Source organism: Pleurodeles waltl, chromosome 2_1, assembly GCF_031143425.1.
Source record: "Pleurodeles waltl isolate 20211129_DDA chromosome 2_1, aPleWal1.hap1.20221129, whole genome shotgun sequence".
Taxonomy (NCBI): Eukaryota; Metazoa; Chordata; class Amphibia; order Caudata; family Salamandridae; genus Pleurodeles; species Pleurodeles waltl.
Genome location: NC_090438.1, coordinates 567,211,787 through 567,227,922, shown reverse-complemented (window position 1 = coordinate 567,227,922; position 16,136 = coordinate 567,211,787). Strand labels below are relative to the sequence as shown.

Genomic DNA, 16,136 nt, shown 5'->3' with positions numbered 1-16,136 from the left:
GTAAAGCAGAGACACCTAGAAATGCATTTATGAATCTTTTATTACCCTGCATAGTTACATTTAAAAAAAACTCCCAAGAATATATGACCCCTTATCCCCTTGCTGTATTTGACCTGGAACATTTATATATGCCCTGATCCCAAAAGCCAGTACCCAGTAAAGAATTAGCAAATCCACGTTCATCCATTGCAAGTGTTTAGAACCTACAAAAAGCTTAAGCCATCTTACCAGGAGTAAAAACGTGTATTAAATGGCATGTGTGGCTATAGATACACATGCTTTGCATAAGTCTGCCATCTGGAACTTACTCCATTTCGTTTTTGCCTTTGATGACCGTTGAAATTCCCACACACCAACCATCACCTGGTGTGTAATTGCTGCTTGTCCCCGGATCACAAGGAAGAAACCTGCGATGTCTGTCGGTCTTTTTGTTCCAAAAAGACCCTCCAAGACTGAAGAGCTCGTCGACTGTAGATGTTGTCGAAGACACCGGATGACATCCCTGATATCTTCGGGGAAGAGTGTGCACAAGAGGAGATCGCACACACGGCTTTCTCCATAGAAGATACGGATGTTCAATCGGACATTGAAAGCCAGCCTCTCACCTCGGCTCAACCTTAGAGTACATCAGGCCCAGCCCCCCCCCCCCTTAAAGACTTTAAAAAAGGCACACAAACTGGTAGTCGGGCAAACACTGCCTTTCTGCAATGGTCGGATCTGAAAATGACATTCGGATGCCCCACCTTTGGGCTCTGCACCGAAAATAGCCAAGACTAAAAAGTCTTCATCATCAACCTCCTGCTTCAATCCAACACAAGACTTCCGCTCAGAAAGCTTCAGAACCGAAAATTCTGCATTCTTGAAACTCAAGCTTTTCTTCAGAAGTGTTACTAGTGGAGCCAGTTCTTGAAATAATATACGCTCGCCAGCGCCTGCTCCATACTCAAAAGGGAACAGGACAAAATGCCTTTCCTCCTGTACCAATTAAGTGGACACTGATTTTCAGAAGGCTTTGGACACTGCTCCTACACATAAAAACGTCTCCAGAGACACGGATAAGGCTCCAATCCAACCACAGCCTTCTCCGCTACACTCGCCTGTCCTTCCTCTTACTCCACCACCTCCACAATCTCCTCCACCTATTTTTGAGCCACAATTTTCACCATATGGTTCACCATCAACTCATGGAGATGGTTTGGGAGCTATTCCACAGGACATAGACCTATGGGATTCATATGATCCAGATCCCATACTTCCAAATGACCCAGATATATATCCTGCACGTCCTTCACCTCCTGAAGATGCAACATCATATCACCAGGTCAGAGCACGGGAAGCTGTATATCATAACGTACAAATGTATTCTGACCCAATTGAGGAATATTTTCTTTTTGACACATTGACTGCTACCCATAAAGAAAGTCAGTTTCTTCCCCTGCTACAAGGCATGCTCAGACATGCCACAGACATTTTCAAAGAGCCGGTTAGATGTAGGGTCATCACTCAAAGAGTTGACAAAAAATATGGGCTGCCCTTACAGACAATATATATATATATTCAGAAACATGTCAATAGTCAATCAACAGGAGATACACCTCCACCTGACAAAGAAAGCAGAAAAATAGACAGGAAAAAGAGTAGCTGCACAAGAAGAAAGTCATTGGCTTAATGCCAATTCACAGGCACTGCTAGCACGCTATGATAGGACTCACTGGGATGAAATAGAAGAACTCTTCCAGTATCTCCCAGAGAAACATTGCAAAAGAGGACAAGAAATAGTTTCTGAGGGCCAAACTATTTCAGATAATGCCATTAGGTGTGCCACTGATGCAGCTGATACTGCTGCATGTGGTATTAATACCAGCATCATCATTAGAAGGCATGCTTGGTTCTAATGTTCGGGTTTTAAACCTGAAATCCAACAGGTAGTTCTAAACATGCCTTCCGATCATCTGTTTGGTCAGAAGGTGGAGGCCACTATTGAAAAACTAAAAAAGGATTCAGAAACAGCAAAGGCTATGTGAGCCCTACTCACTACACCACAAAGGGGTATTTTTGGTCACCAACAATTCAGGGGAGGATTCAAATCCTCATCTAATGAATACTCCTCCTCACAAGCTAAAGAAGGCACCTATTTCTACTGCAGAGGTTCCTTTAGAGGTTCATATAGCGGTGCAAGCAATAAAAGCAAAGGTAAGGCATCCACCCCCAGAGGATCCTCCTCTAATACACGCCAGTGGCTACCTACAACTTCCACAAACTCACACCTCTCCAGTACGGGGAAGATTAATGCAGTTTCTCCAACAATGGGCAGATATCACCACAGACAAGTGGGTTCCATCAATTATCCGACATGGTTACTGCCCAGAACTCATGTCTACAACTCCACATATCCCCCTTCGCGTTCACAGGCTCTCACAAGACCATCTTGCTCTTCTAAAAGCAGAGGTTAAATCCATTCCTCTCAAAGGGGTTATAGAACCAGTTCCTCTCTCACAACACGGTCTAGGAGTATATTCTCTACACTTCCTTATACCAAAGTAGGATGGGTCCCTAAGGTCAATTCTAGATCTGACTACTCAGTCTGTACATTCTTTCAGTGCATTTCCGTATGGTCACTCTCCAAGATGTCATTTCCCTGTTACAACAATGCGACTTCATGACAGTTCTAGATTTAATGGATGCATACTTTCACATTCCCATTCACCCAGATTTGTTGTTGCGGGGAAACATTATCAATTCAAAGTTTTACCATTCGGGGTCACAGTCGCTCCTAGGGTCTACGCAAAATGTCTTGCAGTGATTGCAACATTTCTCAGAAGGAAACACATACATGTATTCCCTTACTTGGACAATTGGCTCTTCAAAGCCATTACCTTCCAACAGTGTCAAAGTCATACTCAAGTCACAGTAGACCTTCGCCACACTCTAGGGTTCACAATCAACTTTCTCAAATCCCACCTTCAACCTTTACAGATACATCCCTATTTAAGAGCAGTCCTCAATACTCAGGCTGCTTTGGCAAATCCAAACCCTGCACAATTTCAAGCTTTCCAGACTTTCCTTTCACAGCTACAACAAAACCAATCTTGCATAGCAAGAACAGTGTTGCAGCTATTAGGGATGATGGCGTCCTATATTGCCATCGTTCCCCCATGCCTGATTACACAGGAACCCCTTATAGCAGTGTCTGTCTCATCAGTGGTCTCAGTCACAGGGTCATCTTCAGGTTCTAGTGTTGTTGGACCGCCAGACTCATCCCTCTCTGCAATGGTGGAACACCACCAACCTTTCCAAGAGGCGGCCTTTTCGAGACCCTGTACCTCAGATCACTCTGACTACGGATGCATCATAGACCGGTTGGGGAGCACATCTGAACAACCTCCCAATACAGGGGTTATGGGATCCAGTTCAACAAACTTCTCACTTCACCTATTTGGAGTTACAGGTAGTCTTTCTAGCACTCAAAGCTTTTCTATCTCAACTCTCCCACAAAGTGGTTGTAATCCGCACAGATAACACAACAGCCATGTATTATCTGCAGAAACGGGGGACACAATCTCCTCAGCTGTCCCCACTTGCTCAGACAATTTGGAAATGGGCAATTCACCACCACATTCACTTACTGGCAGAGTATCTCCCAGGGATGGACAATCACTTTGCAGACCTCCTAAGCAGGATGCAGCAACAAGCCCATGAACGGGAACTTCACCGACAAGTACTTCACCAGTACTTTCACCTGTGGGGAACACCAGAAAGAGATCTTTTTGCCACCGCAGAACACTCAAAACGCCAAAACTTTGCATCCAAATGCCCTCACCCTCAGTCCAAGGGCAATGCTCTGTGGATGAATTGGTCAAGGGTATTTGTTACGGTTTTCCACCTCTCCCATTCATTCCATTTCTAGTTTGCAAACTGAGACAAACATCACTCACCATGAGCCTTATAGCTCCCACATGGGCATGCCAGCCTTGGTACACCACCGTATTGGATCTGTCTGTGGTTCCCCATCAGAAACTTCCCAACAGACCAGACCTTTTGGTTCAAAAGCAAGGCCAAATCAGACCTCCAGACCCCCAAAACACTCAATCTGGCGATAGAATTTGGATATTTACAATTCCCTTCTGAATGTATGGACATTCTTAAAGAGGCACATAAACCTACACCTAGACAGTGTTATAGTGCAAAATGGAAACGTTTTGAATGCTGCAGTCAACTTAAACACATTGATCCACTAGAGGCATCAATACAAGACATTGTTTGTTATCTGCTACATTTACTGAAGGCAAATTTAGCATACTCATCTATTAGACTTCATTTAGCATCTATAGCTGCTTACCTCCAAGATAGACAACACATTTCTTTGTTCAGAATTCCTGTAATCAAAGCATTTATGGAAGAACTTAAGAGTGTTATTCCACTCAAGGTTCCTCCAGCTCCAGTATGGAACCTCAGTGTTGTCCTTACTAGACTCATGGGTCCACCGTTTGAACTCATGCACTCCTGCACTTTGCAATTTCTTTCATGGAATGTTGCCTTTTTAGTGGCTATCACTTCCCTAAGACGTGTAAGTAAAATACAAGCTTTCAGTTTACAAGAACCTTTTTTCCAAGTGCATAAAGATAAAGTAGTTAGGACAAACTCTAAATCTCTACCAAAGTGCTTTCGCCATTTCACATTACCAATCAGTTGAGTTACCTGTCTTCTTCCCACAGCCAGACCCAGTTGCTGAAACAGCTTTGCACACACTAGACGTTAAAAGAGCTCTTATGTAGTATATTGATTGGGCTAAAAGTTTTAGAAAAAACAAACAACTTTTTGTAGCTTTTTCAATGCCTCACAAAGGTAATCCAATCTCTAAAAATGTATTAGCTAGATGGATGGGAAAGTGTATTCATACTTGTTACCTTAAAGCTAAACGACAATTGCCTGCAGCTCCCAGAACACATTCCACCCGATAAAAAGGTGCTTCTATGGATTTTTTTGGAAACATTCCAATAGCAGGTATTTTAAAGCTGCTACTTGGTCTACAGAACACACATTCACTAAGCATTATTGTGTAGATGTTTTAGCTCGTCAACAAGCAAATGTTGGCCAGGCACTGCTCAGGACACTTTTTCAAACTGCCCCAACTCCTAGAGGCTAGCCACCGCTTTCTGGGAAAGGACTGCTTTACAATCTATGCAAAGCATGTGTCTTTACAGCCACACATGCCATTGAACGGAAAATCTTACTTACCCAGCAGACATCTGTTTGTGGCATGTAGTGCTGTAGATTCACATGCGCTCTCCCACCTCCCCGGAAGCCTGGAGTCATTGTAGTAGGATTATTTCACAAATGTTGTACATATGTATATACACTGCATAGACATCCTTTTTTATATATTACCTATCTATATATCTATCTATGTATATATATATATATATTTATATATATATAGGAAGATGAAAGATCACAAGAAAACCATGGCAGCCAGGGCAAAAATCTGGATCCCAAAGGATACAATGAGCCACAAGAAAATGTAATATCCAAGAAAGTGACTCAAACAGATGATCTCACTAAAGAACAAAAATATATTTCTACTATAACATTTCATCTTCCGCCTTCCTGAGGTAGTACAAGATGGTTTGCTCAGTGGCTGCACAGCTGACACTGCTGGATTTTCAAAAAGCATCATGAGTGAAGATTCCAGTTGGAATGTGGAATCAGTGCAGTCCTGAGAACTCTTCAGATATGCAGAAATCAAGTGGTATTGTCAGTGATGTTCAGTCCATCTGGATGTAGTGATTTTAAACAATACATCCAGAAATTTTCTCTGATGTCCACTGGTTCTTCCTTTAAAACATGTTCCACAGGGAAAATCTTCAAATCTGATAGCAAATGGTCCACAAGGTTAAAGTGATTGGCAACAGGCTGATCAGGTTTCTTGTTAATTATTGCTGATTTGTGGTTCCTGAATTGTGTACGGAGGTCATTCACAGTTTGGGCTGTTCTTTACAGATTTGACGTTGGCACTGAATCACATAAATCATGCATGTTGAGTGACATGTACGATGCTGTCTTATTCCATAGGTCCTTCTTGTAACAGAGCTACAGGGAGTGCAGAATTATTAGGCAAGTTGTATTTTTGAGGATTAATTTTATTATTGAACAACAACCATGTTCTCAATGAACCCAAAAAACTCATTAATATCAAAGCTGAATATTTTTGGAAGTAGTTTTTAGTTTGTTTTTAGTTTTAGCTATGTTAGGGGGATATCTGTGTGTGCAGGTGACTATTACTGTGCATAATTATTAGGCAACTCAACAAAAAAAAATATATACCCATTTCAATTATTTATTATTACCAGTGAAACCAATATAACATCTCAACATTCACAAATATACATTTCTGACATTAAAAAACAAAACAAAAAAAAATCAGTGACCAATATAGCCACCTTTCTTTGCAAGGACACTCAAAAGCCTGCCATCCATGGATTCTGTCAGTGTTTTGATCTGTTCACCATCAACATTGCGTGCAGCAGCAACCACAGCCTCCCAGATACTGTTCAGAGAGGTGTACTGTTTTCCCTCCTTGTAAATCTCACATTTGATGATGGACCACAGGTTCTCAATGGGGTTCAGATCAGGTGAACAAGGAGGCCATGTCATTAGATTTCCTTCTTTTATACCCTTTCTTGCCAGCCACGCTGTGGAGTACTTGGACGCGTGTGATGGAGCATTGTCCTGCATGGAAATCATGTTTTTCTTGAAGGATGCAGACTTCTTCCTGTACCACTGCTTGAAGAAGGTGTCTTCCAGGAACTGGCAGTAGGACTGGGAGTTGAGCTTGACTCCATCCTCAACCCGAAAAGGCCCCACAAGCTCATCTTTGATGATACCAGCCCAAACCAGTACTCCACCTCCACCTTGCTGGCGTCTGAGTCGGACTGGAGCTCTCTGCCCTTTACCAATCCAGCCACGGGTCCATCCATCTGGCCCATCAAGACTCACTCTCATTTCATCAGTCCATAAAACCATAGAAAAATCAGTCTTGAGATATTTCTTGGCCCAGTCTTGACGTTTCAGCTTGTGTGTCTTGTTCAGTGGTGGTCGTCTTTCAGCCTTTCTTACCTTGGCCATGTCTCTGAGTATTACACACCTTGTGCTTTTGGGCACTCCAGTGATATTGCAGCTCTGAAATATGGCCAAACTTGGTGGCAAGTGGCATCGTGGCAGCTGCACGCTTGACTTTTCTCAGTTCATGGGCAGTTATTTTGCGCCTTGGTTTTTCCACACGCTTCTTGCGACCCTGTTGACTATTTTGAATGAAACGCTTGATTGTTCGATGATCACGCTTCAGAAGCTTTGCAATTTTAAGAGTGCTGCATCCCGCTGCAAGATATCTCACTATTTTTGACTTTTCTGAGCCTGTCAAGTCCTTCTTTTGACCCATTTTGCCAAAGGAAAGGAAGTTGCCTAATAATTATGCACACCTGATATAGGGTGTTGATGTCATTAGACCACACCCCTTCTCATTACAGAGATCACATCACCTAATATGCTTAATTGGTAGTAGGCTTTCGAGCCTATACAGCTTGGAGTAAGACAACATGCATAAAGAGGATGATGTGGTCAAAATACTCATTTGCCTAATAATTCTGCACTCCCTGTAGTTACTGAACGTTTTGTAAAAGGTATTCACATGTGATGCACCTTTTGGAATCACAGCAATGAACTCCTGCATTTGTTACAGCTTGCTTAAGTTCAGCTCTCACAATAAGTGATCGTAAATTGGGAGCTCTGCGGTAAGCAAAGACATCTGTTTGAGTCACTTCTTTCACATATATATATATATATATATTTATATATACACACACACTCCTTACCTCACCCGCGCCTGCGGCAATACAATCTAACAGAGGACTCGATGCCTATGCAAAATATCACTGAGTGGAGGAGTGACTCAAAAATATTCTTCAAACTGAAACAACTTGCAACTCTCCGAGCCCAACACTAGATGCCGGACATGCAACGCATGTGAATCTACAGCACTACATGCACCGAACAGATGTCTGCAGGTTATGTAACATTTTCCTTCCTTACTCTGTGGTCACCATTCAGTTTAACGGGGAAACTCAGGGAGGCAACAAGGCCTCTTATGGCCATGTACTTTTTTTTCACAAGCAGTTTTTTTTCCTGGCAGGGAATCAGGATTGGAAGTCAGGAAACGCCAGGATTTGACAGTTGTCACATAACATCACTTCGGGACCACTCTTTTTATTGAAATACTTCTTGTTTGAATAATTTGCCATCTTTAGCCGTTTTAATGAGTAGACTACCTTAGCTTCCAAAGGTGAACGGCTTTCCACTGATCTCAGTTATTCTTGTAAAGTATTAATGCTACCAGTTTTGGATATCTTGTGTCAAGGGATCAAAGAAAAAGGCCTTCTTCCTTAGCAGTACCATAAGGTCTGTTTAGACGGCACCAATTAAGTTAGCTTCAGTCTGATTTAACACTCATTAGTCATTGTTGGTAGGAAAATATTATTTAACACAGCTAAATCCTATTCAGCATCAAGTATTTTTGATCAAACATTACATTTTAGATTTTTAGAGAACTGGAATGTTGTCAGAGAGTGTGTGGGCTAAGCTGTGGCTGAGGTCTGACAAAATTAACCAAGCAACTGAGAAGTAAAATTTAGTTTCTTTGAGGAATTCTGAGCTGCTCTTTGGTGCTTTGGCATTGGAAGCATGCCTGGCCTCTGATAAAATGCATGTTTGATGATCAGAACTCCAAAGCATTACGGTTCTTAAATAAGATAAAACTTCCAAACCGATACAGTTAAAAAAAAGAAACACATTAATGATATATCATATCTATGTGAGGACGAAGACATGTTGAAGGTGACTCAAGATATTTTTGCATTTAAACTTGTTTTAAAAAAGATAAATCTGTGACCACACTAGCTGACTGTCATTTTTAAAAACAGGCACAAGGGTGGTCAGCAGTACAATTTGTGTTTGGCACTCAAATCGGTATGCCCAAGGGGTAGTTTTAAAACATAATAATTAGTAGTAAAACAGTTTACTTCATAAATATAGTTTCGGCCACTTGCCACAGCAAATGGCATGCTTTTAGTAGTCTGTTGACAGCACATTTTCAGATTTTCAAAAATTGTATGAATAGTTCTTTAACTTCTTTTCTGGTATCCCAGATATCCACAGTCCTTCAGGAATTGTTCCTTGGCCACCAGGGCACGTGTACCATTAGGAAAGAGACTTTTCCTCACTACCAGTCAGGACCACAGACAAAAGTAAAGTCTCTGTTTGCCTTGCTGGTTTTCTTTCAGTGGGATGCGGTTCTCTATCTCTTGAACTTTTCTCGCTTTCCCCAACCCCTGGGAATGAGTTTCCATAGCAGCTAGTCTCTTTTGGATAGTGTTAGACCCCTGTCTTCCTTTTTGGAGTCAGCAGGGGACCAGATTACCTGGTCCTATCACAGTCTTCCCTGGTCCAGAGATTCAGAAAAAGCTGGAATCAGTAACTCCACTGTCCTTCCCAGGAATAGAGCAATTTTTCCACTTAGGTCACCCAATTGTTTCTGTCAGGGGATCCTCTCTGATATTCATAAACAATTTGCTTATCTGTCTGCTTCAGGCCCGGAACACCTATTTGAGAATGACTTTTAAAGTGGGAACACTCCTAAAAGATGCAACCTTTTCTTTTACCTTTTTTTAAACTTTAAAAGTAGTCCCAGTTTTTGAAATTCAAATGCATATTTGGCTGAAAAGACTACTGTACTACCCTTTTGTGAAATCCCCAAAGTAGAGCAAACATAGCTTTCAATAGGGTTGGCACTCACAGTGCCAAATTAGGACATTTACTTTTTAAGAAGTCATCTGTCAGGATGACTTCCCATCATGCGCTGCATGGTCTGTGAGACTTCATTTTTCCAGTTACCCGGAAATGCTTCCCTGACAGTGCCGCCTTTTTCATGCTCTTCTTTTTGGCTGAAATCCTGCGCTTTGTTTTTGAGTATCATGCCTACTCTGTTCAATAGATGGCCTTAGTGGGGAGAGGAGTAGTCCTGGAAAGACAAACACAATGGTTGTTTTGCCTGTCTCCTGGATTCTCAATCAATCACAAAGTCTAGGATCTGCTCAGAGATGTCCTACAAGTGCAAGGATGAGGTGGGAGTTTGTAGAAGGGAGTTCGATGGAAGGCAGAGTGACGATGATATGCCACTCTGCCTCACGGTCCACTGCTTCTAGAGAGGTGAGGGATCTCTCAACCGCCTCTTCTGCACTTTGTGTATCAGGGTCTGATTCCCATTTAGGACACACAGGCCACTCCTCAAGTCACCGGTACTCCCTGTCGAGGCATTGGAGTTCAAAACAATAGTTGTTAAGGCACTCATCATAGCTGGACTTCTGGTACCTTTCTGTCATTATCTGGTGATTCCCACTCACAGGGATCTGCCTCTGCTTTAGGTGGAGTCACAATTTCAATGAGGGATCTTCCAATAACTACTTTGATGCTGACACCAGGGAGAAGGTCAGAGCTGAAGACACATCCTTAATGTTTCATCTGTGGAGCCACAATCTTCCACTGTAGATCCTCTTCCTGGCCCATCTATAGAGGCTGAGGCCAATCTTTCTAAAGCTCAAGTGCCTGCACATCAACCTTTTAGAGGGGGATAACTCTCCTATGCCACCTTCTGCTCCGTAACAGAGACCTGGCCGTTTCTCTTCAGGATGAAAACTGCCAGAAAAGGAGAAAAAGTCTGTCATTCTGACACTCAAAGAACATAAGTTTGTAATTTTCTTCAGCACGCATATTTTTGAGTCCTCTGAGAAGACCCTCAGCTTCAGCAGACTCTGATCTCTGTGGGCTTTCTGTAGGTTCTCCAGACTCACCATCTTCTAGAGTTTCCCCAGTGGATGATGTGCTGCACCTTGCAGGTCAGATACGTAACATTCCAACTGTCACTCCTGTCTTTAAGACATTTTGAATTTTTGAGACTGTGCTTTGGAAGTCCCAAGCAACACCTGTGCTGGCCCTTGTCTCCAGACCCTGATTCCTTACTTGTTCCTATTGTTTCCTTATGTTGCTACAGGTCTGACCTCATCTGCTCTGCTAGGAAAAGAAAGCAAGAGGATGAAATACCTTGGCAAGTAGTATATTCAGTTTCCTCCGCAATGCTCAGAGTTGCCAGTTCAACCTCACTACTTAGTCAGTTTAATAGAGAGTGATGGAATTCAATAAGCTGTTTCCTTGAAAGTCTCTGAGGACTAAAGCCATAAGAGTATACTTGAGGAAGGAATGATTACTTCTGACCTGCTCTTCAGATATAGATCTGTGTGCCAAAGGAGACAATGTGAAATGCCACGCCTTTGTCCAGACCTTTTCCACAGTGTGATCCTTCAGCTGATTCACAGAAGTGGGCAAAGCAGCAGGCACGGGGATTTGTCTTGAGATTTGAAACATTACATGTTTACTCTGAGAGTCACCAGGTATTTTAATATTCGCTGCATGGGCATTGACTCTGCTTTAAATCACAACATGATTGAACATATTTAATTATATAGATTAGCTGCTATGCAGTATTTCCTTTGGCAGCCAATACTGGTCCGGTAAATATTGATAGTTCTGTTCTCTGCCCAACCCCAGCCTAGGCTTTCAAATCCAAGTTGCTGCTTTTCTATAATGGTAATGAACAGTGCAAAACCTTAAGTTTTAATGAATGACTCACTTGAAAGGCCTTAATACATTTTTGGCACGTGACGTCACCTGCAGCCTAATGGAAAAAATAGATGTTATCAGCTAATACTTGTACAAAATGAACATGCCCAGATCCTACTTTGAGGGATGTTCCCTATTATATGACTTAGTGGCTGACTTGGCTGTATGAAGTAATTAATTGGATGGTTCCCAACTATAACTTGGATCACTACTTTCTGGGTAGGGATACTTAACAGATAAAATATTGGACAGTGTCCCATCAAGTTTTAACAATGCTCCTAAGTCACTTTTATTCTTCCTGACAATGCTGAACACTCTTTTAAGTTCTGCATTTGAATGAGGTATTAAAAGTGTCAACCTTGCAAACTTAAAAATCAGATTGAATCACTTTTCATTACTTGTGCCTGTTACAATCATACGCTACAAGTAGTGCCATAAATATCCATTCAGTTATGGCCCCTGCCATCTCCATCATTCATAAGGGCTTCTGAATGTAGATTGTTCTATTTCCTCATCAGAAATGCTTTGATTATCTGAGAACCCATTAAAAAGCTGCAGGACCTCTTCTTCTGAAAATCTGAGAAGGCTGGACAATCTTACTGCTAAGTACTCAACATGTGTCCAAGAAGCATTAACACAGTTTATAGTATTTACCCATTTTGCATTGACAGTTAGGGGATTATTAAGTGGGAATTTCTTCTTAATGAAGACTAGACTTCAAGTACTGTTGTGCTGCCTTGAAGACTTGCTTATATTTTGCTTCCGAGATGTCTCCATCATTGAATAGTTGAAGCAGAAACGTTGTTGTATATAACGCTAGGAAAACATCTTTTGGTAACTTGTACATGTTTTTATTATGTAAAAGTCCCTCAGGGAGTTTTCTTGAGTATCTTTGGTAGTATGATGCACCGTGCTATCTTCTTGCTAAGATCCAGCATGGCTTTGTGTAAAATATGAATGCATGGTTCTTGCCACTGCGAAAGAGTTGAACCACATGAAAAATTAAACAGTAGGTGAACCTCTGTTAAGGGATCTTCATACAATTTCTGAAGATGCTGAAATGGTACCTCATGGAAATTCTGACTCCGGAAGTAAGACTTAAAATCCTTATACTTTGTTAGTGCCCTTTCAACACAGCCATCTAGTTGTTACTTGCTTTAATCCTTTGGTGTACTCCAAATCGCAAAATTCCACACCTTTTCTTTTAGAGCTTTTTTCAAACCAATAAAAAAGGCCTCTCATATTATCTTCATTGTGCCCAGTAACTGATGTATAGCCTTCAGAAGCCATTAGATGAGCAAAGTGACAGGGTCGTCCAGACATAAAGATACTACTGGACTCCTTCGTAAGCCTGGTAGCAAGTGAATTTTTACAGCTAATATTAGTAGCTGTGTTATCAACTCTCACAGAGACACAGTTTGTAAGTGGGATCTGATCATGCTGAAACGTGCTTTTCAATGCAGAAAATATGGATTCAGCAGTTGTTCCATGTTCTCCAGATGTATGGCACATAACATGAAAATAGTTTGTAACAACATGTGCTCTTTCCACATCAAACACATTTAAAACCAAAGAATTCATTTTCTCTACACCAGTGTCATTAGAACCATCAATCACCATGCTAAAGGGTTCACTAAGACACAAAGCTATTAAATAATTTTTGCCTTCTGTGTCCATGCCGCCATTCAAAATAGAGGTTGTTTTTGTATATTCTGATGTATACGTTTTTGCAATTGCTGAACCTGGAAACATTGATCTGAATAATGAACCAATATGGTCTGTGGTTGAAAATGGTAAATTATGCTGCACCATAAACTGTGCAACTTCTACTTCAGCCCGAAGTACTTTTTTATCTAGGTTTTTGGCAGCTGCACTCACACCAAACTTCAGTGTTTGCTGTGTTTTCGTCACATTTACTCTCACTGTAATACAGAGGGTGACAGGAAGCATCTGTATGTCTTGTCTCTGACTCCTTGATGTTCACATTTCATTAGTTTTAAGCAAACAAGACACTTCGATGAAAAAGGCTCATTATTCACTCCACAGACAGGGTACTCTTTACCCCAAGGTAAATTAAACGTTTGTTTTGTATGTTGCTGCACCATCCAACCTCCTTGTCTTAATAACCTGACCACTTCCCTGGCTACTCTTTCTCTTTTTTTGGCACAGGACACCTATCTTCATCATCAATCGAGATTTCATAACTGTACAACTATCCTTCAGTATTATTGTCTGCTACCAACAACATTCTGTGCCGAACTGAAATAAAGTTACAAAAAAATATTGGTCACACTCCAAAACTCATCCTATCCTTAAATCTTTTATTGAACTAATGACCTCTAAACACTGACTGCATCCAATAAAATACATGTCAGTTAAATAGAGGACTGCGTGGGCACTAACCCCTACACCGGCACTTAGAGGTTAATGGCAGGCATGTTTAGGATAAACCAGTGTGGGTTTGTCCACATGAGCCGTTGCCTGCTAAGCATGGACAAGTGTATGCCCTATAGGTTTGTCTAGGGACACCAGAATTTAGGAGAGCAATCCTTAATCCAAAATTAAAGGTGAAATGCTAGGCAATATATTTAAGGTGATAGTGCTCTGGGCTGTCAAATTCTATGATTTTATTATAGAATTATTATATTAAGTTATCATAAAAAATAAGAGCAGTATTAAACCTCTCTAGGTTGAATAACACAGATCTGCCAAAACCATAGTTAAACTCAGACTGCCATATAATGCCTTACATGATGAGACAAACATACCTAATATTAAAAAATGCAGTCCTTGTAGAATGTGCCAGTGGGAGTTATCAAAGACATGCCACCTAGAAATCATATTTCTACTGCTCTTAAAGAGCTAATCTCTGAACTAGTCAATTAAATAATTCAATTTAAAACTCTCACACTAGTGCAAGAGTCACTCATGTCCAACATTTGAATATATTAAAGTCTTTTCAATGATATATAATCCTGAAAGACTCCCTAGATCTAATGGACATACTTTTTCCAAAAGAAAGAATAAGGAAAATCTGGGCCTGGAATAGATATTTCCCCTGTAGTGACTGTTGCCAGGCTAACAGAGTACAAGAAGACCTGTGTCTTTGTTAGAATTTTTTCTTCTTTAGAAAAGCAAAAAACCTGGTCTTACATGCTTAATAAGGGACTGTGTCCCTCTGCTGCTTGGATCCTTTCAGGTAGTAAAGTGCTTTAGAAACACATGATGGTTTATGGTGGTACCTCGCGTCTATCATCATTGACCTGGAGATCAATCATTCTCTGCCTTTAAACCCTGTGGAACACACTGCCTGCCCATCTTAATTCTATTTGGTACCTTCTTGCATTCTGAAAGATGCTGAAAATCTCGCTACCTTTTAGAATTGTAAGACTAGTCTTTTACCTTACCTACAGCTACTCAGCTACTTTATTGTTGCTTCTCATTGCCATTAAAACTCCCCTTGTACATAGGGTATAGAAGTGTAAAATAACATGACATTGCTCTAACATGGAAATGACAGCCTTACTTTTCACTTCTCATGTGCATTGTGGTACTGCACTTGAAATAACCAACTGTACTGCTTCTGCTAGTGATGTACTCTTACACCATTGAATGGCAAGCACATTTGGTGGTATAGCAGTTACTGTAAAGGTAATACTATTGCAGAATACTGGGTACTAGTTTGCCTTTTGGTTGCCAGATAAATTGTGAGTTTCTACTGACTTCTCGGAATCCATAAAGAAATATCTTGAGATCATATTTGATAGTAACCTTCTATTTGAAACACATATCACTCAACGTTCTCACACTTATTCTGCATACTGAGGAAAATTCTCAATTTTTTGCCAGAATCTAACAGTTCTTCAGGCATTACTGATCTTGATTGCCACACATACCTATTTTCCAGGCTACATCATATTAAAAATGCAGCTGCTCCTGTATACTGGGACTAAGTGAAAACTTACATATTTCAGATGACTTAATATCTTTATTGTGCTTCCAGTCAACACAGGATGCTTTTGGAGAGCCTAGTTTTATGCCAAAAAGCCATTTATCTCTGGTATCCTCTTTCTCTTTATACGCAAAATCATTTCAAACATTATGCCCCTGCAGCAACCCTTAGATCTCAATCTACTATTTTATTTAGTGATCCAAACTTTTATAAAGACTTAATGTGAGGATTGTGCTTCCCGATTCTAACTGCAAAGACTGAACTGCCCTTAGAGCTCAGAACCATTCCCAGTCTTCTTTTCTTTGGAAAAAGGTTGAAAATATATGTTTTAGTACTCCATTAGTTTTTTTTTTTTTTTTTAATTGTAGGTTTAAAAAAAAACAAATTTACTATGATGGGCTGTGATATTCGCATAATGCCCTTTGGGTAGTTGTTGTGCTCTACAAATATATAAAGT

The 16,136-nt window shown here is 40.8% G+C and overlaps 1 protein-coding gene across 2 annotated transcripts in view; it reads left to right on the top strand.

The window, feature by feature from the left end:
- The window catches only part of TRANK1 (tetratricopeptide repeat and ankyrin repeat containing 1), a 931,136-nt gene that overhangs the window by 483,608 nt on the left and 431,392 nt on the right, over positions 1-16,136 (top strand). The window lies entirely within an intron of this gene.